This window comes from Aythya ferina, assembly GCF_964211825.1.
Source record: "Aythya ferina genome assembly, chromosome: 7".
NCBI classification, from domain to species: domain Eukaryota; kingdom Metazoa; phylum Chordata; class Aves; order Anseriformes; family Anatidae; genus Aythya; species Aythya ferina.
The window spans coordinates 13181501-13206620 of record NC_140302.1 but is presented as its reverse complement, the minus strand read 5'-3'; the positions used below and the strand labels follow the sequence as shown (position 1 = coordinate 13206620).

At 38.5% G+C, this 25120-nt stretch overlaps 1 long non-coding RNA gene across 3 annotated transcripts in view; it reads left to right on the top strand.

The window, feature by feature from the left end:
• Positions 1 to 25120, top strand: part of LOC311440017 — a 274632-nt gene that overhangs the window by 121829 nt on the left and 127683 nt on the right. For all 3 annotated transcript variants that reach the window (XR_014695154.1, XR_014695155.1, XR_014695156.1), the window contains exon 3: positions 23051 to 23150. This is a non-coding gene — a long non-coding RNA (uncharacterized lncRNA). The remainder of the gene's footprint in view (positions 1 to 23050; positions 23151 to 25120) is intronic.

Here is a 25120-nt window from a genome sequence, read left to right as displayed (position 1 = left end):
AGATGTATAGACCACCCCCAAAAAAAGTGCTTTATACAGTGGAATGAAGTCATGAACAACCCAAAGCATTTCAGCTTAATAACATGTACAACTTGTTCTGAAGAAGACAAAGAGGAGAGCATGAGTGCTCTATTTCAGTATTTTTTGGTAGCATGCTGTATGCATACCCGTGAAATAAAAAAGATGAGGTTTGTTTCCATGTTTTATATGTATCAGGCTGTGCAACTGCTATTTTACAAAGAATGAAAAAAAAAACAGTCTCTCACTTCTACCTGAAGTATCACATTTCTTTCACAGCTGCTGCTACGTTTTCCAAAAGTTTTTCAATTCAGGTTACATCATGGTGTATTGCCTTATAAATTCAAGCTTGTGAGTACCTAATATAGAATGATCCCCATTTACATTTCACAGATTTCATTTGTTAATAGTGGTGCTGCTGTTGTTTATTTTTTTGAATTACTCTGTACAATCAGAGAAGCCCCAGACGGCTGCCATAGCAGAGAAGGAATTGCCTTTTACACTGTGATAAAGTGTGAAGGATTATCCTAAATGTAAGTGGCATACTTTCATAACTCGTAAGGCCTACTTCTTTAAGAGAGGGAAACAACTTCTAGCTGTAGACTTCTTAGCTGGGGTATCGTCTCACCCTCCAGTACTTCAGCCTCAAGTTCTTTCCAGGGCATTTACAAATCTCAGTCGAATCCAGTTGCTTAAAACCACTTTTTCTCTTGCTTCCCATGACTTTACACATGGGGAACCTTGGTTGAAAGGTTTCTTTGGGACCAGTGGGATTGCAAAGATGGCCTGATCACTCTTCCTTCATCAGCTGCTGCAGTGGGAAGTTCAGAAATTTCTAATACAAGGATGAGTGCTTTAGGCAATGCAATAACCCTAATGACTTTCTGGATGCAACTACTGTACAATATGCCTAACTCCTTTTGTATAGCATTTTATTGTAAGCTCCATTACGGAAGGCATTAGCACCTTTCTACATAACAATATGATGACAGGATTTCTGCCTGTGCTTTCAGAGGCATGTCCTTCAGGGAGTGCCACAACCAACATAATGTTAGCAGATCTGTGTGTGAGCATACACGTGTCTATCCATCTGTTTAATAAATGCTACACATCAGTTACTCTGGCTAAGGGAATTATTCTGCCCCATATGGCCATCACTATGACATATTTCAAGACAAAATACTACATATTTGAAGTGTCAAGTCCTCTAAAAAAGACACACTTTGTACTAGTTTTGGATATCTGTCAGTATCTCTTAAGAAATAATTAAGGCAAGAAAATACTTAGCGAAGTCAGTACTTTCACCTTGCAACCTACAGAAATCATCACCTCTACATCTTAGGCCTGATCTGTCCTAGTGATCTTATGGGAAAACTTCACATTAAATGGCTATTATGTTTGCTAAAGGCATTATCAGCATTAATCGGCTGCCTGCTATCAAAGGAAAGGATCCCACGGCATGACACATAATGCCTAGCATGAAAATGTTTTAAGGTCAATAAATACTTGTACTTTGAGTCTTATGTATCTGAATAGATGACCTGAATATACTCTGAAACAGAGTTCACTGACAGGGAAAAAAGACCAGAACATTCTGTTTCCTGAATCTTTTCTTAGTTGCTTCACTGCATATTTTTCTCTTTTTCTTTGGAAGTGAGTAAAATGTTTCTGGTATCAGGCCAAATCCTCAGCTGGAGTCCATCCACACCATTCCAGTTAGTAGTAAAATGGAATTAAGGAATATTACACCAGAAAGAATCTTGCCCCCCGCACCAGTAATTTGTCCACTGTATTTTTTGCATCAGTAACCATAAGAAATCATTACTGCTTCCTCTTCTGCTGCATATTTGTACTGTGGTTAAAGATGAGTTACTGCACAGTTTGGGTTAATGGAGGCATATTCCCCTGAGACATAAGTACACACTAGCTTTAAGACGGGGATGGGTACTTTATTATGGTCTATGACTGATTTCAATGCTGCTTTATCATCTGCCAGCATGCACACACAAACTAATAAGCTATTCACTGCTTTTTGCCCCTGAGGGCACCTTTCAATAAGGAAAGTCATTGATTTTTACCATCAGACACACATACCATAAGCCATTCCCTGTATCATTCTATCCCCAGTGGTGCATTCTGCAGGGGAAACTGGTCATTTTGGTCACACGTGTGCAGACACACATGCACACACACTAGCCAGTAATAATCTGTTTTAGATGCCCAGATATTTATTTTGCCTCTATTAGAAAAACTATTTATATTAACCTTTTCTGAAATCCTGTCAGCATCATTTTTATTTACTGTGATACAATGATGAGGCTTCCTTTCCTTTCCTTTCCTTTCCTTTCCTTTCCTTTCCTTTCCTTTCCTTTCCTTTCCTTTCCTTTCCTTTCCTTTCCTTTCCTTTCCTTTCCTTTCCTTTCCTTTCCTTTCCTTTCCTTTCCTTTCCTTTCCTTTCCTTTCCTTTCCTTTCCTTTCCTTTCCTTTCCTTTCCTTTCCTTTCCTTTCCTTTCCTTTCCTTTCCTTTCCTTTCCTTCACTCTACTTCTGACAGCATGCTGATAGTATATAAATCAGCAGCTGGCCATCAGTGCCACTCTGTCAGGCAGTCCTAGCAGGGAGCCCACAGACTGAATTGCAGTAACGTGTATAATTATAGCCACTGCCTCTTAGGTTACTTGTGTTTCTCCTAGGCCTGAAAGCATCTCTCCTACGGCATTTTGTGGGCCTGCCTACAAAATTTTTTGTATTTTATAGACCACTAGTACTTAAACTTTATGACCTAGCTCACCATATTTAAGATATAAAAGTCACAATGCGAATTATTGTGGTTCTAATCACTGCCACTGTCTTCCACTCTTGCTCTGATTCTGTGCTTTAAATTTACTAATTTAGCTTCCTAAAGCTGATGAGACCAAAAGAATGCTTAGCCGGTATCAAGTGGAATAATTCAAATTTCAGAGGGAGCATACTGATGTCCTCCAGCTGAGGATCTGGCCATCATGAAGATATTTCCCACTTCATTTACTCCTCTCATCAGCAAGCTGTCCCTGGGAAAATAGCTGACATACCAGTTAGCCTCACCTCCCCAGTTAGAAAGATGTGAGGAGCAGAGCCGGTGCAGCAGCTCATCTTTCTCTCCTATCCCCTCTTCAGCCATCTGGCAAAAGCAGCAAAGGGAAGAGTTAGCTCAATTCTTGGTACCCCATGATGCTTGAGGTACTGAAAGCATCCTGGCCTGTCTGGAAAAATGGCCTGTAATGGCCTTAAGCTATTTTAGCTTCATCTGAAATCCTAGTGACAATTTCTTCTGGGCCACTTGGGCACAGAACACATGCTGTCCCAGAGGCTTTGCTTCCAGTGGAGGAAAGCAGTTTTTAACAGCTTTAGTGGTTCATGAAAAAAAAAAAAAAAAAAAAAAAAAAAAAAGGCCATAAAAGCCATATGATGTGGATTATGCTTTTTTATCTGCTTTATGTATGCCTTTAGATCAGTCCATGAACTTCACACTATCTATAGCACATCTAAACTTTAAATAATCAAAACAGTTAAAAATGTTTTAGGCAGAAAGTTTTCTCAGCTGCAAGTGAGGACTCCCTAAAATATTTTTTTCTTTAAGAAACAGTCAACTGTATTTCTGATCAAAATACTGACACAAAGTATTGCAGCAAGATACTTGGAAGTCCTCATTCAGAGTTTTCTGGAATTCCCTTAAAGTATTTCTTAACAGCCTTTAAAAGGTTTTTATTGAAAGGCCCTAAAAGGCCCACAACAGAAAAAAAAAAAAAAAATCTGAATGCCAGCATTACTGCAGAAAGTAAGGTAGCATTTATTTTTCAGCTATCTCTAAGCATTAATCAACTAGTTTGTTGAATTATATTTCCATAACATACACAGCCTTGCTTGTAATTCAAAATATACATGTAACCTGTATTAAAATCCACAACATTCAACTGATAACTATGCTGTCAACTTTCACATGATAACACTATGCATTGAAACAAAGCACCTTCATCCAGTCTGGGGATGTACTGTTATCTTTGATCCTCATCTTCCTGTAGGGGAAGGACATGTTAAAATGAAGGATTTGAAATATTACAATTTTTACATCATGAAAATTATTTCCTAAAATGGAGCAAAAGATGCTTTCAAGTGCAATAAGTACATATATCTTTCAAGATGTGTTTGAAAATTCAGGCAGAAGAATGGATGTGCGGTTAATTGGCAAGTGCAGCTGATCAGAAGCAGGTAAGCAGCTCACTGCACATCCCAATGCCGTGAGGTTACGAAATATGGTTCTGGTTATTGCAATGGAACTTTACAATGTAGTTTTTATATACAGGTCTGACTGTGAATGTTTCCTTCTGTGTCATATTACACGATCAAGTGGTCATCTCTGACCTCAAGAATTTATGGGTTTTGTAGTTTTAGTAAGGAAAATTTGAAGTTTTGTGTATTCAAGGTTGTAGGGAAGGAATAACTGGTTGGAGAGCAACTAGAAAAAGAGATATTTGTGATGGTGGCACTGAGAAAAAAAAATCAGAACTATCCCAGCTCATAAAATGTCAGTAGAAATCTACTTCTCCAAAGTTAATATCAAAGGATCACTATTTCTTATGACAGTGTCTCTAAGCAAAGCAGCTAAGCCTCTGATTGCTAATTAAACCATTGCAAAAAGTCCTTAAACAAAGCACCCCCATGCCTGACTAACAACTCAAATCTCAATGGCTTTCATAATTGAAAGTGGAAAAGACTAAATTAAGAAAATATTGGAGAGTTAATGTATGACAAAAAAATATATATATATATGTGTTTATAATGTTTATCTGTTTATAATGGAATGAAACTCAAGAGGTTGTCTCCCCTAGACATGGGGGAGGGGGCAGGGGGTAAAAATGTAAATACCTATCAGAACATATGTTTTAAAATGACAGCACAGCCTCAGAGCATATCCATCCAAACAAATATCTTGTATTCTGCAAGGACAAGTTTGCCTCATTTTCTACTTTTTTTGGTATGGTATTATAAAAGAGATGTTTGACTCTAACCCAAGTTGCTTGTTAGGATCTATTTCAATGGATGTAGGAAAAAATATACATTTGAAACGCATACTTTTGGTCCTCCAGCTCGGACACATGTTCCAGCTTCCCTTTTTCCCTCTCGTGTATGCAACAGAGTGAAAAGGGCTCCGGTGGCTCTGGTTAAGGTGTTCCTCACTTCCATGGAGATGTGCCATTCTGCTGCTGAATGATGGCAGATCTTTAGGACTCAGTTCTGGGGGGAAATGGAGAGTGATATGTGTCTTCTGAGAAAAGTCTTTAATTGGTTGCTACAACACAAGTATTACTCTTTAAGGATATTTCTAGTTGAGGTGATAAAAGAGTGGCAAGTAAAATATACATATCCTAGTGCGCATGTTCTGCTGTTAGAAAAGTGCGAAGCAAATACCAAAGATGTCAGTCTCTTTTCTTCCACAGCTGAATGGAAACATAGTGGTGGAAAAACAATTTATCTAAATATGTAAGTGTATTGCTGTTCCCAAATAGGGATTGATCCCTTTCTCCTTCTATTATATTGCATAATCTGTGATCTCCTGTTTACCTTGTCTTCCTTTACTGTCAGTTTTGCCTCCTAGAAATAAGCATCTCCAGTTAGCTCTTCCTAACTGAAAACTTTTGTGTAGAGTTAGAAAGGGCTTAGCTGCTACAACAGAATGCCTCACAATGAACCTTTGTCAGCACATTGCTACTGTTTCCTAAATAATGTCCATGTTTGTATGTACATGTAGTTGTGGGAAGCAAGTAAGCTTTAAGGAAATGTTGTTTGTGAAATGTCTGGCTGATCTGTCAGCGATACACCTAAGCAGGGAAATGGTGAGAGCTCCAGTCTGCTCTCTCGCTTCTCACAGACCAGCTGAAGCAAGGGTTTAAGATGGTGGATCCTGCCCTGGCTGATAAGACTGCAACATGCTACTTCCTCCCATTTTGGAGCAAACCAGATGACAGAGGGAAGTGAGCCTCCCACTTGGATTTAATCCTCCTGAGGTGAATTTTATACACAATCCCTTGCTCAGGAGGTTTCGTGAGCAAAAGCTAGCCCTCACTAGATAAGCTCTTTTGACTGAAATTGCAATCAGTTTCCAAGGTCTACAGAAAAGGCATTTGGACTGAGCTGGAGAAAGATTGCATTTTACTCTTTTTTTTCTTTCTTCCCTTCCCCTTCAAACAGCAACTGAGTACTCAGTGCAGTGGGTTTAACTTCAGTGAGGATAAAACTGCTGGAGAAAATGGTCTCACCTGAACTGTTCACCATCAGTGAGCTTTGGATCTCAGAGAAGCCCTTTCCCTGCAGGTTGCAAAAGATGAAGGCTAACTCTTTAAGGATTACTCACTTATCAGGCTTCTGATGTCTGAGCCTGGAAAATGTGATCTGTGACCAGTGGAAAAGTGGCAGAAGATTTTCATGGAAGTTCCAGAACTGCCTTCGCTGTAGACTGTAATTGCCCTGTAATGAGTATCCTGACATCAACTGCTTTTACACTGAGCTGCCTTTTCTCTAAAAGGGAAAAAAATCACCTTACTTGTTAATTTAATTTCAGGTAAAATGCTTTGAAATTGGAAACAATATTTTCTGAAGTCTTCTTTGCATTTAAGAAAATGAATGTTCAACATAATTTTAAACATCTCTCCTCCTCTCAGCTGCATTAGGGACTAAATTGTGTTGTGCCTTCCACTACTAGCATGGAGTTCTCACAGGCATCAGGCCTCTTGCAGTCATATAGATTTCTTAGTAGGAAATAATCACTTATTCCTAAAGCATGCTTGAGTTTCCTGTTAATGTTTTGAAATGTTAATGTCACACAGTTGCAGAGTCAAAATCCCTATGAGACTTCAGTGGAGGTGCTTTGTAGGTAGACATTAAGACTCACAGAAATTTGATGTCAAGCTGTCAGATGTTGTAAGGTAGGATTGCTCTCCTGACTTCAGAGAAGAGATGCAGATTTACAGCTGATAAGGAGCTGGCCCCAGATCTGGAAAAGACACGTTTTGTCCTATCCCTCTGCTAATACAGGACTGTTTCAGAAAGATGCAATCTGAATGATATGTCAAACTATTCTTCCATTTTTCATGTGACAAAACTTCATCTGTTTTCCTGGATGATTATTACACAGCTGAACAAGTCTCACCAGTCCTGGTGAGAAGAATGACAATGTCTCAATACCAGACTGAAATTTCCTCCTTAACAATTCCATGAAATCATTTCTAGTGATCTCTCTTTCAGCTGCTCTAAGAATTCTTCAACTGTCTTGCTGAACAACACGCTTCCAGCACTGTCTTTCTCTTGCAGCATGGCTCAGTGACCCAAGCTTGGCTAGTTCAGAAGCACCCAACACATTTAGCTGTGTCCATGAGGTTCTCAGACAACATGCAGTGTATGCCAGGGGCAGGTCACGTTCCTGTGGTGGGGCATGGCTATGCTTGTTGCAGTTTCTCTATTTATAGTCTTTGCTGTGTGCAAAATGAATCTGCAAGGAATCTCTGGAAGTATTCCTACACAAGAGAAATAGGGTGAACAATAAAAAAATAATAAACACAAATCAGTTTAAGGCACTTCCAGCCCTTCTTCAAACACGTGGCCTTGCCCAAACACCCTAACTGTAAGATGTCTGTTCACAAAAATGGAGTTAAGAAAGGTCAAAAATGCTTGAATATGAATGAATCCAGGCTTTGCTGGGTAGGTGATAGAAATATTTGTGCCTTACTGAAAACTGGAAACAGATGCTTTGTGCAAACAAATTTTTGTGCTTCAGAGTAACAACGGCAGAAAAAAATATTTCAGCCTGTGAAATGGTACATTCAGAGAAAGTTGCATGTCACATTTAACTTATGTTTTCAAGCTTTCTGTCCATGCCATAGCATGCTTCATAACACTGAGGGTCAACGTGATACAAAGAGCAATGCTGCTCTTCTAAGGGAGCCTGCCTATAACATTAAGGAAAGAGGCCTATGCATCAGCACCAGGACATTGTGAGACATTGAGTATGAGGTGGCCAGTCTGATCCAGCAGTTACATAGTTCTGTATAATCAGAACAACATTCTGTACTGTACTGACACCCCCCCTACAGTCCATGAAGAAGAGCTTTTTTTTGCTCCGGTCAAGAATTTCCAGGTAGTTTTCAAGTGTAACAGCAAGTCAACAGCCCGGGAGCAATGAGGGATCCAAAAGCCTTCCCTGAAGTGGGAGAGGGGAAAGAAACTTGCAGCATGTTCAAGGAAAAAAAAAAAATCCATCTCCTAACAATTTATGGTTGTGATTGTTCTGATTTTTCCTGGCTTTCAGTGTCTCCAGTGACTTTAATTTGACTTTTCCATGTGGTGCACACACTGGGCTCTATTTTTCTTTTTAAAAATGAGGCTGTTCATGAGGCAGGTTTTCCCAAACACTTGCAGTTCTACTTAGTAATCAGTCACCCTCAGATGAATATTTTTAATTATGAGCTTCTGGCAAAATAACAAGCTTATGGAAATAACATATTAGGTCATCTTGTGCAACTCACTGGCAATGCAGGATTGTTTGCTATAGGACATCTTCTAGCGCTTTGTCCTTTTCATCCTAAATTAATAAAGCATAGTAGATTACCTCACTACTCTTAAGTGATTGTCTTAAATACTGCTCTTGGGATTTATTTTTTTTTGTGATGTTCATGAACCCAAACATGAAAATGTTTAAAATTGTTTTCTTATTACAATTATGTGATGCTACAAAGAAAAAGCAAACAGCTGTAGATGTGCAATGGTTCTTGCTAGGATAGTCATTTTTATTACAATATCACAATATTAAGCTTTTTTTCTCACTCACTTGTACTACCTTTTGGCTTATCAGAACAAATTAATGCAGATTTTGAATGCTATTTAATAATTCTAGGGCTGTCCACACTGTGGTGATTTCAATGCCCTCAGGTAGCCTTTTCTTTCTTTCTTTCTCTCTCTCTTTCATTTTTTCTCTCTCTCTCATTCTCTTTCTCTCTCTCTCTCTTTCTCTCCTTCCTTCCTTCTTTTGTCCAATATTACAATTTCCATTTTATAAGGCTCCGAAATCTTAGTTCTACTGCAAGTTTTGACTGACATTAGTGGCAAAAGACCCTGTCTGCACAGTGAGCACTTTTGGAAATAGTTCCTATCACCCTCCTGGTATTGTGCTTTTCTCCAGGTCCATTGTGCCATTGTTGTGCAGCAGAGTAACTCCTCTGGGCAGGGTATTCTTTGTCATTTCATTCCAGGAATTCTCTGTGTGGTAACATAAACATAATATTGGAGTCCTCTTTATCTTAGCCTTTGAGCAATTTTTGTTTAAATCTTCACAAAGGAAAAGCCGTTTTGTTGTTCTTATTGGCTTACGATTCTGTATTTGTTTTGTCTATCAACAGAGAGAAAAGGAGGATTCAAAATATTTTCATGGATTGATAAATTACTCATTATTTCAATCAAAATCAAAGGATCTACAAGTTATTTGTGAATGATGCAACGCATTTCAGAGTAACTTTCTAAAGTTACTGATGCTAGCTGCAATTGTTTCCCAGTGTTCACTACATGAATGTTATATTTTCAGTGTAAATGTACTGGCAGGAAACAAAAAATTAAAAATCCAGCTAAAATGAGGAACCCATTTATTAGGCACATGGGCTCTTGGAAAGGTGAAACCTGACCCAGAAGTAAGGACTAGGTATGCTTTCTTTTTTTCCTATTCTAATGCCGTTACCTACTTTTTACCTCTTTACTGGATTAGTTTCACTCTCCCTGATGCTTTTTCTGTTTTTGTTTTCACTCCTACTCTTATATTTCACTTCTTTCTTCTTCTTTTTCTTCTTCATTAAGGATTGCATAAATTTGATGCACATGTTTTATCTGAGCTCCTGAACATCACAGCCCAAATGAGTTTAGAAAGACACAGAAAAGTTACAGTCTCTAATCAAGAGAAGGGAATAAATGATCAGTGCATGTAAATTTGTGTAGCTTCATGAAATGAAATAAGGTTGTTGTGCTTCCTATTTTTAAGAACGTTGATTCTAATTTCAGGTTAGGTAGCAATGTTCACCCTGAATTCATCCTTGAATTAAATGCATGGATTTATACTAAGGTCAGATTTCAGCCTATATATCTTAAGAGTAGATTGGCTTCTCTTTGTTTGTGAGGAGTCCTTTATATTTCCTCATTTTCCCCTATATTTTCCCTCCTTTAAATTCTACTGGGAGATTTCGCTTGCCGTCATGAGAAGTGTTGGACTGGGCAAAGTAAGCTTGTGCCAAATTATTGGTGATATAGCACTGCGCCAGATCATACACTATTTCTACCAGTGGCCGCATCTGGTACTTTCCCTTTCTGGTTTTGCTGGTTAGCTAGACAGCTCTGATTCATTTTCTATTATTATCTTTGGAGCAGGAGAGGCTGTATCTTGCCCTCTCTTAAAAGCTCTGTGTCTGAAAATAATTGCAAGAAGGTTTTAAATTAGAGGTTCCTAAATAGGAGATGATTTTCCAGTAGCTTGAACTTTGATTGATTTTATCTTTGAACTTATTAAATAGCCAGATCAAGAATTGTTTAGTCCTTATTTTTGACCTAATAGCTATATCTCAGCTAGAGTCAGGTCCCAGCTGGAAAAAATCTCACTACACCACTGAACATTGCCCAAAACCCTGACAACATTTTCCATGATACAAATCTATGTGTGTGAGTTTCAGGCTTTCCAGTTAACAACAAGTGCCTATGCTCTTTCTTCTGAAACTCTGTAATTGAACTTCTGCATTTCACAGAATCAAACAGAATTGTCTAGGTTGAAAGAGACCTCAAGATCATCGAGTCCAACCTCTGACCTAACACTAACAAGTCCTCCACTAAACCACATCACTGAGTTCAACATCTAAACATCTTTTAAAGACCTCCAGGGATGGTGACTCCACCACTTCCCAGGCAGCCCATTCCAATGCCTCACAATCCTCTCAGTAAAGAAGTTATTCCTAACATCCAACCTAAAACACCCCTGGTGCAACGTTAGCCCGTTCCCTTTCGTCCTGTCACCAGGCACGTGGGAGAATAGACCAACCCCCACTTCGCTACAGCCTCCTTTAATGTACTTATAAAGAGCGATAAGGTTGCCCCTGAGCCTCCTCTTCTCCAGGCTGAACAAGCCCAGCTCCCTCAGACGCTCCTCCTAGGACTTGTTCTCCAGACCCTTCACCAGCTTCGTCGCCCTTCTCTGCACCCGCTCAAGCACCTCGATATCCTTCTTGTAGCGAGGGGCCCAAAACTGAACACACTACTCAAGGCGCGGCCTCACCAGAGCCGAGTACAGGGGGACAATCATTTCCCTAGATCTGCTGGCCACACTGCTTCTTATGCAAGCCAGGATGCCGTTGGCCTTCTTGGCCACCTGAGCACACTGCTGGCTCATATTCAGCCAACTATCCACCATCACTCCCAGGTCCTTCTCTGCCAGGCAGCTTTTCAACCATTCCTCTCCCAGCCAGTAGCTCTGATTGGGGTTATTGCACCCCAAGTGCAGGACCCGGCACTTGGCCTCGTTGAACTTCATGCAGTTGACCTCAGCCCATCGGTGCAGCCTATCCAGATCCTCCTGCAGAGCTTTCCTACCCTCAAGCAGATCGACACATGCACCTAACTTGGTGTCACCTGCGAACTTACTGAGGGTGCACTCGATCCCCTCATCCAGATCATCGATGAAGATATTGAAGAGGACCGGCCCCAGCACCGAGCCCTAGGGAATGCCATTAGTGACCGGCCTCCATTTGACTGTCAATGGATTTGACTCCATTCACCACGACTCTTTGGGCCCGGCTATCCAGCCAGTTTTTACCCCAACGAAGCATACACCAGTCCAAGCCACGAGCAGAGAGTTTCTTGAGGAGAATGCTGTGGGAAACGGTGTCAAAAGCCTTGCTGAAGTCAAGGTAGACCACATCCACAGCCTTTCCCTCATCCACCCAGCGCGTCACTTGGTCATAGAAGGAGATCAGGTTCGTCCAGCAGGACCTGCCTTTCATAAACCCATGCTGACTGGGCCTGATTGCCTGCTTGCCCTGTAAGTGCCACATGATGATACTCAAGATAATCTGCTCCATGAGCTTCCCTGGCACTGAGGTCAAACTGACAGGCTTATAGTTTCCCGGGTCTGCCCTCCGGCCCTTCTTGTAGATGGACATCACGTTTGAGTATATGAATTTATTATATGAATTTATTATATGAACATTATATGAATATTGTGTAGGTCTGAATCCCACATAGGCCTTTCATAGCTGAATAACTGGGTATAAGTGGTAGTCCATTTCTCTCTGCCATATATGTTAGAATGGGGTCTGGTATCATAAGATTTCCTGTGAATACAATCATGTGAGTGTCTGCCCATTGCAGACATTAGTATAAATGTATTCTAGCTACAAAAGGTGCAAGACAATGGGGAATGGCATCCTTCATGTCACAAACTACTGCAAACCCTCTTGTACTACTAAAACAGTTTCAGCCTAGTTGTGTCCCTTGTGACTTGGGGCTGCATCTTCCTTATGGATTAAATCTGCTGACTTAAATAAATAAATAAAAAGCTTCTCTAAAAAATGATGGTAGTAAGTGAATGCAGATTCAGTAAAATGTAAAACATTAGTAGGTCAATAATTTGCATTGGTTTATAGACAGATTACTTTGAAGGTAGTCTATAGTATGTCCATTCTGGATTAATACACAAAAGGATGAATACAGTAAGTGCCAACAATATTAAGTAACCTTAATATGCTGCTCTTCTCATGTGGGAGAAGTATGAAAGCAATCACAGCCACATAGCATCCTGGTTCATTTCTTACAGAAAATGGAGCAGACAGGACTAACCCTAGATACTGCAAAAGCTCATTTAGAGTCTGTGACAGCACTGGACAGCCTTATTCTAGAAATCATGAGAAAGTGTTAATTTAACATAAATCTAAGCTTTCAAAATAATTTAAGTATAATCAGGAGTCCATAAGTGGAATTCATTGAGGATCATCTATCATTATGTTAAAAGCAGACTATGCAGAGATCAGAAGCACTGGTTGTCCCAGTGCCCTCCCTTTCACCCCTAGCATCAAGCTCTATTGCACATTAAGCTTCTTATAAGTCTTCTGTATTTTTCAGCTGTTGGTCCTGTTACAAATACATCTCTGCTTTGTAATGTCACAACCAACTCCTCTCTGCAAAGAAAGCCTGTCAGGCCTTCTCAGTGTTCCTTCTGTGCATTGTGCTTGCAGACACTGGCAAGAGCAAGGAAAAGATCTAGTAAATGGCTTTGTGTAAAGCAACGACTGCAAGCACATTAGTCATAATTATTAGTACTCTCTTTTGCTTTTATATATAGATTCAGAAAATCCTCCATAAATTTGATTTGCTCAGACACCTTGCTTGCCAATTAAAGAATATTCTTTTTGTACAGTTGGTGTATGAAATGCTTGCTAGCATGAAAGTTTTGTGAATAAAATGAAAAAAGTTTGGTTTTCTGGCATGGAATAGAACTTCTAAATAACTCAGTCATCCCTGCCAGTGAAAAATATCTGCAGCATCCCTCAGATAGTTTATCAGGTAACAGTGGAACAGTGGTCACAAGCAAACCTGATACGTTTCTCTATGTCCAGTCATAGAAAGCTAAACAATACAGATCTTCAGTTACCTGGTTTTATAAGAATGTTATATCTAGACATTTGAGAAGAAATCACTATTAAGTAAAGTGCCAGCAGATGGCATTGAAGAATATATGTCATCATTCCTGTTTCTTGTAGAAGTAATGTTTCATATCACCATGTACCGAAAATTGCTTTGTCTATATACATCTCCTGAGTAATGTACATGTATGTCGTCCATTAAATAGGCCAGTTTACAGCAGCTGGGTACCTGGTTTTAGACACCAAAAATTTTAGAAGGCTTTAAACTCTCTTTATATGCTAAAGCCTTTATTTATCAGATACCTCTGGACACATCAATCAGATGGAGAAATCCTGACTAGATTGCCATCAGTAACAGAACCATCACAGTGCCACAGGTTTTTCTTTGGTGTCTGCCATGCTTGCACACTGTTGGCCCCACTCCCGGTGAATGACTGCTGCTTAATAGCTCTGATGTCCCTTCTAATGATGCTTACTCCAGATTATGTTTTTACAACTTTCAAACTCCTTTAGCAGGATGAGCAGGAAGGGAAATAAAAGCAAAGGGAAAATAGGTATATTTAAGAAACACAAAAGAGAAGGTAGACAGTGAGAAATAAAAAGAAATGTGGAAACAAAAAGCAGAATGATAAGTAGCAGAGCAAAGATACTGAGATCATGAGGATTTAGTCAGAGATCTCATTTTGATTATGAAAAGCAGCTGAGTTTTAACTTCGATTGCTTTTTAGGTAGTAAGCCTTAGCAAAGTCTGATCTACATTGATTCCGTTTTGCAATCAGTTCCAGTCAAGAGATGAAGGACCGAAGACAATATACAAGAAAAGGGTAAATGCAGAAATTAATAGGGTAAATTCTTTAGATAGTTGGAGAGTTGGGAAACATAATTCCTTTAAGAAAATACCTTTGGAGATACTTCCTACTGTTGCTCTCCTTTTGGTTTGCCTTTCTAGACATATCTCTCCCACTCCCCATATGCACCTTTTTTTCTGTCTTGATTCTTTTATTCTCCCTTTTTCCCCTCTTTCCCCCCCCTGTTTTGCAGCTGTTTCTTTTTAGTTGAAGGTAAATAGATAGGATCTCCATTTTCTGTTAGATATGTTTCTCCAGATTGAAAGGTTTCTACAGCTCCACTCTGAATTCAGTAGTGAAAGGCTTCAAATATTCATCTTTCCATAAGTGGAGAAGGTCTTAACAAAACACTGTAGATAGAGAAATCAAAGGCTACTGGCTGTATTTACAGGCTGTAATAAAAGGAAAATGTCTGCTGATTACTCTCCATCTTTAATGGTGGTGGGTGATTTCTTCCTCCTTTTCTGAATTTGAATGGTTTTCAAATGCCAAATCAAACACCCATCCAGTGACTGTGCAAAGATGTATATGTGACACAAGAAGCCACCTGTAGATTGCTTTACTTTTTACTCAAGTAATACTGAGAGGACGGGTTGTCCAATGGGGAAAAGGAGACAGACTAATTAAGAAATGTCATGTTTCTTTTCCTTGACTTAAAATTCTCCATAGATTTTTTTTCTTTATTAAGCACTTCTTAAGATCCCAAGCCTGCTAAACTTATAAAACTTTTTTTTTCTTTTTTTTTTTTTTCTTTTTTTCTGGATGTTCTAATTAGAATATTTCCCATTCCACCTAATGACAAAAGAAGTCTTTGGTCTATGGTTGGTCTTCATAATCATCTACCTAACTGAAGGATATAAAATTGTGAAGTTTATTTTAAATCTTCCTAGCTTCATCTAGGGTATTTTATACGAAAGAGAAGGAAATCCCAGTAGTTATACAGCACAGCATCATTCAGCAAGCAAAGGTGTGAAGTGTTGGATTTATTGCGGTTTTTCATACAGAAAATCAAGCTGGCATCTTTAATGCAGACACAAATGTCAGACATCTTGTGAAGAGAACCAACATGCTGCAGTATGATTTACTTGGCAACATAGTGCAGCAAAAAAGGGGAAATTGTTTGGCTGTAGAGTAGACGATTGATTTGAATGTACCTCCTAGCCAAACAGTAGCACTGCACTGATTATGTTATCATGAGTTCATCTTTCTCCCAGAGAGCATGATGTCCCCCCGACTCCATTTCACACTGGTTACTTGTTTTCAACATTGTCTCCCAATGACCTTTCTGTCCAGTCTTGTAGTGCCAACAGGGGTGATTTTTTAAAACATATTTTCAGTGATCAAACAATATGTTAATTAGAACACACACAATATGTTTTTGACCTCATATGGGGGGTCAGTGAGAATAAAAAAAAAAAAAAAAAAAAAAAAAGATCAGAAAAGCTTAAATAACATTACCTACGTTTCTGCATATGGAAATGTTAAGAAATATATATTTGTTTATTGACTTCCAAGCCCACCAGTAAGGAACAGAGCACCATCTATCATCTATCATGATTATCTGCTTTTATTTATTTTAGTAAAATGTTTTCTGTTCAGACAGTTGGGTCTGCAGTTTCCTTGCTCATCCTTTAACCAAACCTCACTTCTGCATGTGGACAACAGTTCCATCAAATCTCAGAGCTTCTTTTTCAGTGTCATGTTTGACTTGTCCTGTGTTCTTCTGGTGCAACATGTCAGGGCATTTGCACACACAGCATCATTTCTCCCTTCAAGGGTTCATGCGCTGGATGCAGCTCAGCTGCCTGCCACCAGACAACTGTGATGGTGACCACTGGAAGGATGCACTGCAGCACCGAATGGCAGCTGAAGGCATGACTCCATGCTTGTGCCAAAGGCTCCCTCTCAAGTCAGCATGAAATATGACCCACCAACCACCACTCTAGAGTGGTCAAATGACTTCACGTGTTCACAGAATCACAGAATCTTGAAACGTCAGAACCTGAGAAGAGCCATGTTGAGCCAGGATACTAGAAAGGACTAAATGAGATTTTTCATTGGCTGCCAACAGCACCATTAGCACCTACAGAAGATAATGAGAATAGAGCGAGCAAGTGTTCTCCAAACTCTTTCCCAGCCTTCAGCAATTTGCAGATCAGAAACCTTCTGAGATGAAATGTTTTGCTTTCCTCTTCAATAGCTCTTGATGGATTTTTCTTCTATGAGTTTATCATTTATTAAACAAATGTAAATTTTGACACCTACATTGTCTTCATTAGGGCTTCCACAACTTAACTCAGCTGAGTAACTTCTTACTTCTAAACCTTCTATCTGTGGGTTTCATCTGATGCCCTGTAGTCCTTGTAATGGAAAAAAAAAAAAAAAAAAAAAAAAGGGAGTATTGAGTCTCTGTTTACTGTCTCCATTCCACTCATGTTTTAAATATCTCTATCATACACCCACTCAGCTGTCTCTTATCCAGGTTGAAGAGCTGTAGTCATTACTTGTATGAAAACCATTCCATCTCTCAAAACATCTTTCTCTACCTTTTTCAGCTCTAGTCTGTATCTCATTTTGAGTTGAGGACATGAGAACTTGAAAGGTTAGAAACATTAACTTGTTTCATATCCACAGTTATATTACATACAAACTGTAGCAACAATAATACAAAATCAGGCATGAAGGTTGCAGTAGATCTGAGTAATCCAGAGTTATGACTTCTGGGATAAATCCATAGGCCATTACATCTTGGACTTGTTAATTTGTTATTTTATGCTATGTTATGTTATTTATGTAATTTTATTTTGTTTACACTAAGCCTTTTTCTACCACTCTAACATCTCATATCTCATTTTAATTGCAGTACCTATTTTTGATTTTATTGTATATTTTAATCTGCATTTTGCCCTACAAGCACGGCTCCAGAGTGCCTCCAGCAGCGACAGTTTGGCTCCTTTCAGAAGCCGTAAAAATTCCGTCAGCTCATAACAGCCCCACCAGCCCCAGAACATCCCACTGTTTTCTTTTACCCTTTCTGTCTTCTCTACAAAGAAACCTGTACAATTCAATTGGCTAGACTTGGACCGTTCTGTGCGATGGATCTGCTCTTAGGAAATGCCGAGAGGTAATTCTGATCTCATGTAAGATGGGTGAGAAGCAACGTTTCTTCTACATATTCTAAAAGGAGTTAAAAATATAAAGGAAGGGTTTTTCAGTGTACCTAGGGAATCTGGGGGCAGAAATCCCAACAAGACATCAAAAGAGTTTGTCCTCCTAAATTCCCTTGAATGCTCCTGAAACCCCCGTTCTCAGTTTCTTTTAGCTGCCTGCCCTCCAAGGCAGGATTATAGGTATGCCTCAGCAGTGGCAGTGTGTTGTTCTCTTTGTGATCTTGAAAGAGAAAACTGCATTTGAACCATATGTAAACAGACTCCCTTAAATCACTGCCTGCATCTAAAGATTGGAGCAACCCCCTCTTCTGCCTTCTTGTTCTATCCCAAAATGACCATGGCACAACAGAAAACCCATACTGGATGCTCTGAGGAATGACAGAGCCAAGGAGGACTTTCACCAGCTGCTTCACAGGCATAAAAGCAGCTGGAATCATTGTACATTATGGAGTTAAATGTTGTGACTGTACCTTCCCCACAAAAGGATCAAACCTGGTGAGAAACAGTCTGCAATCTACGAGTTTTTCCAGATGGGAAATGGAGACACAGTGTGATTTAAGTGGTTCACCCAAGGACAGAAAAAAAGAAACAATGGCCAGTGTGTTAGCTTGAGACTCGCAGATTTAATTCAGTGCTTTGTCAGATGCTTCTGAAAGTCAGTGTGCTTTACATAGAAAATTGGATTTCTCTTGCAGTAGCATGAGATAATTACACAGAAAGTTTTGAAGTGCTCCAGACTGTTGTACCGGTGTTCTGGGCACACAGCTAAGAGGAGTCAGAAGCTGGAGGTTCCCAAGTCGTGGATGGTTACCTTAGCTACCTGGTTATCCCTCTTCCTTCCCCTCCCTGTAATTACTGTTTGTGACCTATCACATAAGATGTAATTACTATTTTATTGACATGGGAGCTTAAGCTCAGGCTCTTTCTAAGGGTGAGCCTGAATGTTTGAAAAGGCTTCTCTGTTATCTTCCCCTTTTTGATAGGAAAACGAGAGTACTAGGAACGAAAACACTGAGATCCCATGCAGTGGGACTTAGGTTGTCTCAAAAAAGCTGTCTTTCTGTGGTGATAATACAATTTCTAAGGAAAACCATAGAAAGAATCTAACAGTTCTTGGGTATATGGAGAAAAAGAGAGGGGTGGAGACACAGGAATAATAATAATGATAAAAATAATAATACAACCATCCATTTTCTAACATGGGCAGTTGGCCACTGTGTTTTTCCAATTAAGATGATAGCGTCTGGACTACTGTAATCCTTAAGGTTGTAAACTGTGTCATGTTACCCTCTCCAGAGTGGGTTCATCAGTCAGCTGGCAATAATTTATCTGATAAAAAAGAAAACCATTGCCTATAATTTTACTGTAGGGTGCTTTTTTTTTTTTTTTTTTTTTAAATCTCATATGCACTGTGAGAAATCATTTGTCTAAAGCACCAGACTTGAAGAGAAAAAAAAAATCAAGAAAAAACTTTTACTTCATCCTCCCTTGCCTGTTCAAAAATATCTAATACAATGGAGTTAAGATGAGGATTTAATGATTTTAAGGTGATTTTTTTCACCTTCTGTATTAGAGTGTGTATTATACACTGGAGTTGTACAGTGCAGCTTTGGAAGGGAAGAGCAGCATGGCACACGGGGCTGTACAACAGATACCACCAAGATAGGTATGGCAGGGGGATAGCAAGGAAAAAAAGCACCAGCAGTAGTGAGAAGAGAGAGGAAGGATGAACTTAAAAGAAACTAAGAGCAAGTGAAATGAAACTGGCTTTGATCTCCCTGGTCTTTTCTTTATCATCTAGCAAAACTTTTGCATTAGAAACCTGAACGTAATGTTTTTATCCTGCAAAAGCATAATATTCACTGCAAAACAAGAACCGTGCTTTTGGGTGCAAATAAGGGTTGGTGCTGACTGTTTTCACACTGCTTGTCTGATGCTCATTTAAAAAATAAAATAAAATAAAATAAAATAAAATAAAATAAAATAAAATAAAATAAAATAAAATAAAATAAAATAAAATAAAATAAAATAAAAGAGTTTATCAATATTTTTGACATCCCTGTAAAGTTATGATTCTTTTTTCATTTCTTCCAACTCATTTGGGTCAGAAGTTTAAAACCAAAGCTCAGTTTGGACCACTACCTACTAACTTTACAGAGGATACTTGATATGAATAAATATACAGAAAGACTTTGGAAAAAACAGTCATAAGAGTAAGAAACCAAGGACTAGCTCTTATAGAGCTAACAAACCTTCCCTCAGACAAGCTCCTTGTTTGAGCCTTGTGTAATGGGAATGCTAAAATGGAAATACTTGACACCTGCTTTGCACAGGTGTAAGAGGTAATAAAAACAATGAAAGCAACCTTTTTTTTTTTTTTTTTTTTTTTTTTTTTAAGGACTCAGGTAGGCAGAAACTCCTGAGATAACTGAGGTAGAATGATAGCTGAGCTCTACTTAAACCTTGGTGGGTTTTCTGTTGGTTTGTTTGTTTTTGCGTTTGGTTTGTTGTTGTTTTTATAATGTAGGATAAATTTCAAATTGTTTCTCGTCTTTCTTAGTGAGGCCTGGTAGTTTTTGGGTTAGGAAAGAGAGAGCTTTATTTTTTTCATCGTGGAACTTAAAATTCTCTCCAGACTTTTCTGGCTTGGTTTGGAGCATTATGCTGAGACCCTCTAATCTTGTATGAACCCTAAATGCAGAATAAAATATCCTGGTATCAATACAACTTCCTTGAAGTTTCCGAGGGAATGGCAACATTTGCTAAAAATGTGATTTCGAAAAATGCAGTAAATTGTTAACCTCATCCTTAAAACAGCCTGAGAAAGCCAGATAAGACCATGATTTAACATCCTTGTGTGCAGTAGACAACTCTGACCAAAAAAAAGTATAGTCAGCCTTCTCTCCAGTCAGGCAGTAGTAGGTTTGGTGAATCAGTCGTAGCCCTACTTATGACAATATTTTTCCTGTAGCAGAGGCTAACATTCTTTTTGAGGAGTTCTACAGACACAGTAGGCATCTCATAAACTTGGCAAGAGATGTAGGTAGCTCTGCTGCTTCACCAGGATATAGGTGGAGCTTCTCTTCTAGTTCATAATTCCCACCTGTTAGAGCCTCCATAAAGAGGCCTCTGCAATATCTAGAAGCTTTCATGTTGGTGTCCTGGATGAGTGAACCATGAGCGGCTCTAAACCCTTGGTTCCCATGTAGCTCTTAAAAAAAAAAAAAAAAAAAAAAAAAAAAAAAAAAAAGAAGTGTGAATTGACAGCATCAAGTTGACTCACATTTATCTTTGTTATTGGTACTCCAGCCTTACTGCTAATCTGAGTATGTTTGCTATCTGAATTAGTTTAATATTAAAAGATGAGTTGAGATTAGGGCAAACCGCAATTAATCTCTCTTACCCTCTCTCCCTGCCACTGACAGCAACCCATTTGCCTTTTTTTAGGTGGCTTTCAGCTAACAACCTGCTGAGTTTCCTTTTGGGGTAGCTGCAATCCATAAAGAGTTGAGAATTACATAAAAATACTCCTAATGAGTTAGCGCATGCAACGCACAAAGAACAAAAGCCTGAGCAGAAAATAGACTGCTTCTGTAAACAAACAAACAAAAAAAAGTATGTGTTGGTTAACAGGAAGGAGTGATCTGTGTTAAAGAAACCATGATGTGCAGAGTTACTGACAGGAGCTTTGCCTTGCTAATAGGAAACCTGCAGTTTCCCAGTGAAAACTGTATTTTCCCAGGTGGACTTATCCAGTAACCCAGCTATGGGTGCAGTCCTGCTGTGCCAAGGGTTTTGGGGGAATCAAGAGCAGTAAATAATCATTCCCTGGAGATTCCTGTTTTTAATCAGTGATTAAATAAAAGTTTAGCTGTATATATAAATTCCTACCACTTTAAGTGCCCAAGATAACACAGGGGCTGTGCTTCTTTACCCCAGGCAAGACTTCAATATAATAATTTTGGGAAGCTTCCTCTTTTTCACATAGAGTTCTGTATTATGTAAAGGGAGTGGTATGAGTGTTACCTGGCCTGATTTCTACATGTAATTAATTGACTTCATCTTCTTTTTCTGTATGCAATTCCACATGCAAAAGGGTATTTCAAATTGCAGCCAATTGTTGAGAAGATCTTCCATGGAATCTCATTAAAAAAAAAAAACAAAGAGAGAAAAAGAAAGAAACTCAAGTACTTCCATTTTCATTTATTTCCATGTTATATAATTGTAAAGCTTTTAAGCAAGCCAAGTGCTATTTTTCTACTGAGCCTTGAAACCACAAGCATTCTGTTTTTTTCAGAAATACCGAAGTTCCTAAATTATTTCCATAAGAATTAACCCTATATCCTTGACTAGTTTTTTTATTTGGAATACTGTTGTCCAGCAACTCCACCCTGAAGGCACCTACATATGAATAATTCATAAAAAATGAAAGACCATTTGGGAGTGAAGAGTAGTTTTAGAGAGTACACAAAATATTATGACCAGGGCTTCAATTGTTTCTTATCTAGGGCTCTAACACAATACCTAGAAATACTGTTTTCCTGGAATGACAGCATCATGAAGTGGTTTGAGTAATTTGTTTGGAGCAATACCTGTGAGTTCTGGCATGTGCTGGAAATTTTAATTCCAGCTTACATCTGTTGAGAATAAACACTTGAAATCACTAGACGGGTAAAATATATAAGCTTCTTTTTATGACCTTGAGTTGACTGAAGCTGTAGTATCAGTGGGAGCGTATTTTGAATTGCAATAAAAAATGGCCTCTTTAAAGGAAATCTCAGAATGGAAATTTTCTGGGTTTTCTTTTTTCAAAATGCTGATGGATAGAAGAAGGGTCTCAATCAGAGGAAAATATTAAGAGAAAAAAAAAATAAGAGAGAAGGGAAAAAAGAGTTTTGAAAGTTAGATGATTCATTCAAGAGGAAAGAGAAGGATAGAGGTAGGATACAGAAGTGATGGGAATTGCAAGGGGAAAATGATACAGAAAGGAGCACATGAAAAATGAGAGAATAAAATTAAGGAAAAGAGCAGAACAACCAAGAGAAAAAGCATAAGAAGCAGTGCTGGAATTAGGCCAGTACTGAGCTGTGGCAGTTCACAAAAGAGTCCTGATAGCTGTCATAATGAAGGTCAGAGTAATGAAATTTGTCCCTAATTTTAATGGTGAAATCCCAGTACTGATGAGGGAAACATACCGAAAAATGCAGAATGAGAACAGCTCTCCAGTATGACTAGGAAAACAATTATTTAAACATCAAACGTAAAACGAGAAGAATATAATTTTTCCAAGGTCTAAGTTTTTCCTTTTTATTTTCCAGCACACAATAAATTATCACTGAATTATCCCTGACACTGAACATAAGTGGAATTCAATCAAGTTCCAACTTTAAACATCAGGCCTGAGGAGACTTCTTAAATGTAAGTCATTTGCGTATGAATATACATTATTCAAAACAAAACAAACTTCCTGCATTCTAAAAATAAGTGTTATGCTTTGGGGAGGAATAAACTGTATTCATTGTATGTAACTAAATGGCTAAATCTACCTTTTAAATACAAAGCTTATTGCAGGCTGAACCACAAGATCATGACTGATGCTTCTTTAATAAGTAACTTCTTAGAGAATCTCCTGTATTTAACATTAACAATAATATAGAAAAGGAAGATATTTATGATTCAAGGTCTGCAACTGGCAATTTATACCGGGAGAAGATCTGATCCTTCTTGTCTATTTTATCACTAAATCATTGCAGGGAATAGACGAAAATGAGGCAAAGAATCCTTGACTTTTTCCAAAGCAGAGAGTCTCCTTTTGTGTAAATTAGGTTAATAAATTTACAGTTTTAAATATTAGGCTAGAATAAATTGTTTGAATAACCTTTTTTTTTTAATTATTATTATGAATACCTAGTATAATGGAGAAGTAATTTCACAGAGTAAAAGACATGCCCAGTATTTTTCATTTAAGGTGGGAAAGACCTGTCAGTACAGATAAAATTTATGGGGCATAATTCTTCCTTTTTACTCATACCAATTTAAAGGAGAGGCAACTCTGCTGAGGTAATGCTGATATAAAGTACGCTGAAGATCTGCCCAACGGTGAGGGGCCTGATCCAACAAATTGTATGAATACTTGCTTAAAGTCATTCCCACTCTGAGCTCCATACATGCTCTTTATTCACATGCCTTATCACACAGAGTCTGTCAGCTGTACCGTAGTCCAAAATTTATTAAGTAATTTCAGATGGTATTCAGAGCTATAGTCTATGTAAAGTCAGTGTTAATATCAGCTTCTGGGCCCCAAAAGTGGAGTGAGAGCCACATCCAGGCTCTGTCACAGGGTGGAGCACCTCAGAGCTCTTGTGAGAAGGCACTGAGTTGGCTTGCTGTGGCTGAGCAGGAGGATGTTTTGATCTTGAATTCTTTTGGAATAAATACTTAGAAAAACATAGCTACTTTGTTAATGCATTTAGATGTTATAGTGATTGGCACCTTAGAAATACTGAAGACAGACAGATAAAAGGATTCCACATGCATCCTTTGTGAATTTTTAATACAGAGATTTTGCATTGTCCAGTGATGAAAACAAATCATCTGTGTAAAGGCAAAACTGTCTTTCCATTAGTATCACTCACTGAGGATGTTGGTATATATTCAGTGTCTGATAGTATCTTAAACTTAATCACTTTGCCATTTGTAGCATCAAGTTATCTCACTTGACAAGCACTTATTTTATATATTCCTCTCCTTTTTTTTTTTTTTTTACAAGCTCCAAAGCCCATCTTTTTTGAAATCATCATTCTGTGCTTTTTGTGCAATCAGAGAAATCCTGTCTGAAGACAGTGTTTAGAATTCAGTGTCTTTAAGATAGTCGAATAGAGAGTTGATCATCACTGAAGTTTTCTGATGTAAGATTGTTTGTTTTCAAACAGTTTTCCTTTAAAAAAAAATGCAGAAAAGTGAAGAAATTGGGAAACAATTTTCTTGCTTCAAATCATTTTTTTTTTCAGCTGGAGCTGAACCAAAAAGATCTATATTTCCCAATAACGACAGTCATGCTGACTAGACTTGACCTTGCTTTCATTTCTGTTTTTGCTGCACTGAAATGTCTCCAATCCACACCTTTTCCCAAAGCTATGTATGAGCAACTATTCTATCCAGAAAGTTTTAGTCACTGGGCAGCTTCCTGTTTGCCCTTGCTTTGGGACAGTGACTTAACTTGTAATATGTTTGGTGAAAGAGATTGGTCAGAGCAACTAGCTTCCATGAAGTGTGATCTGGCCTGTAACACCATGTCACTAACGTTTCCTGGTGAACAAACCAACTCTCAGCACCTCATGGGCACTCTATAAAGTAGGAATTATTTACCAAAAGCTAGCGTGTTCAAA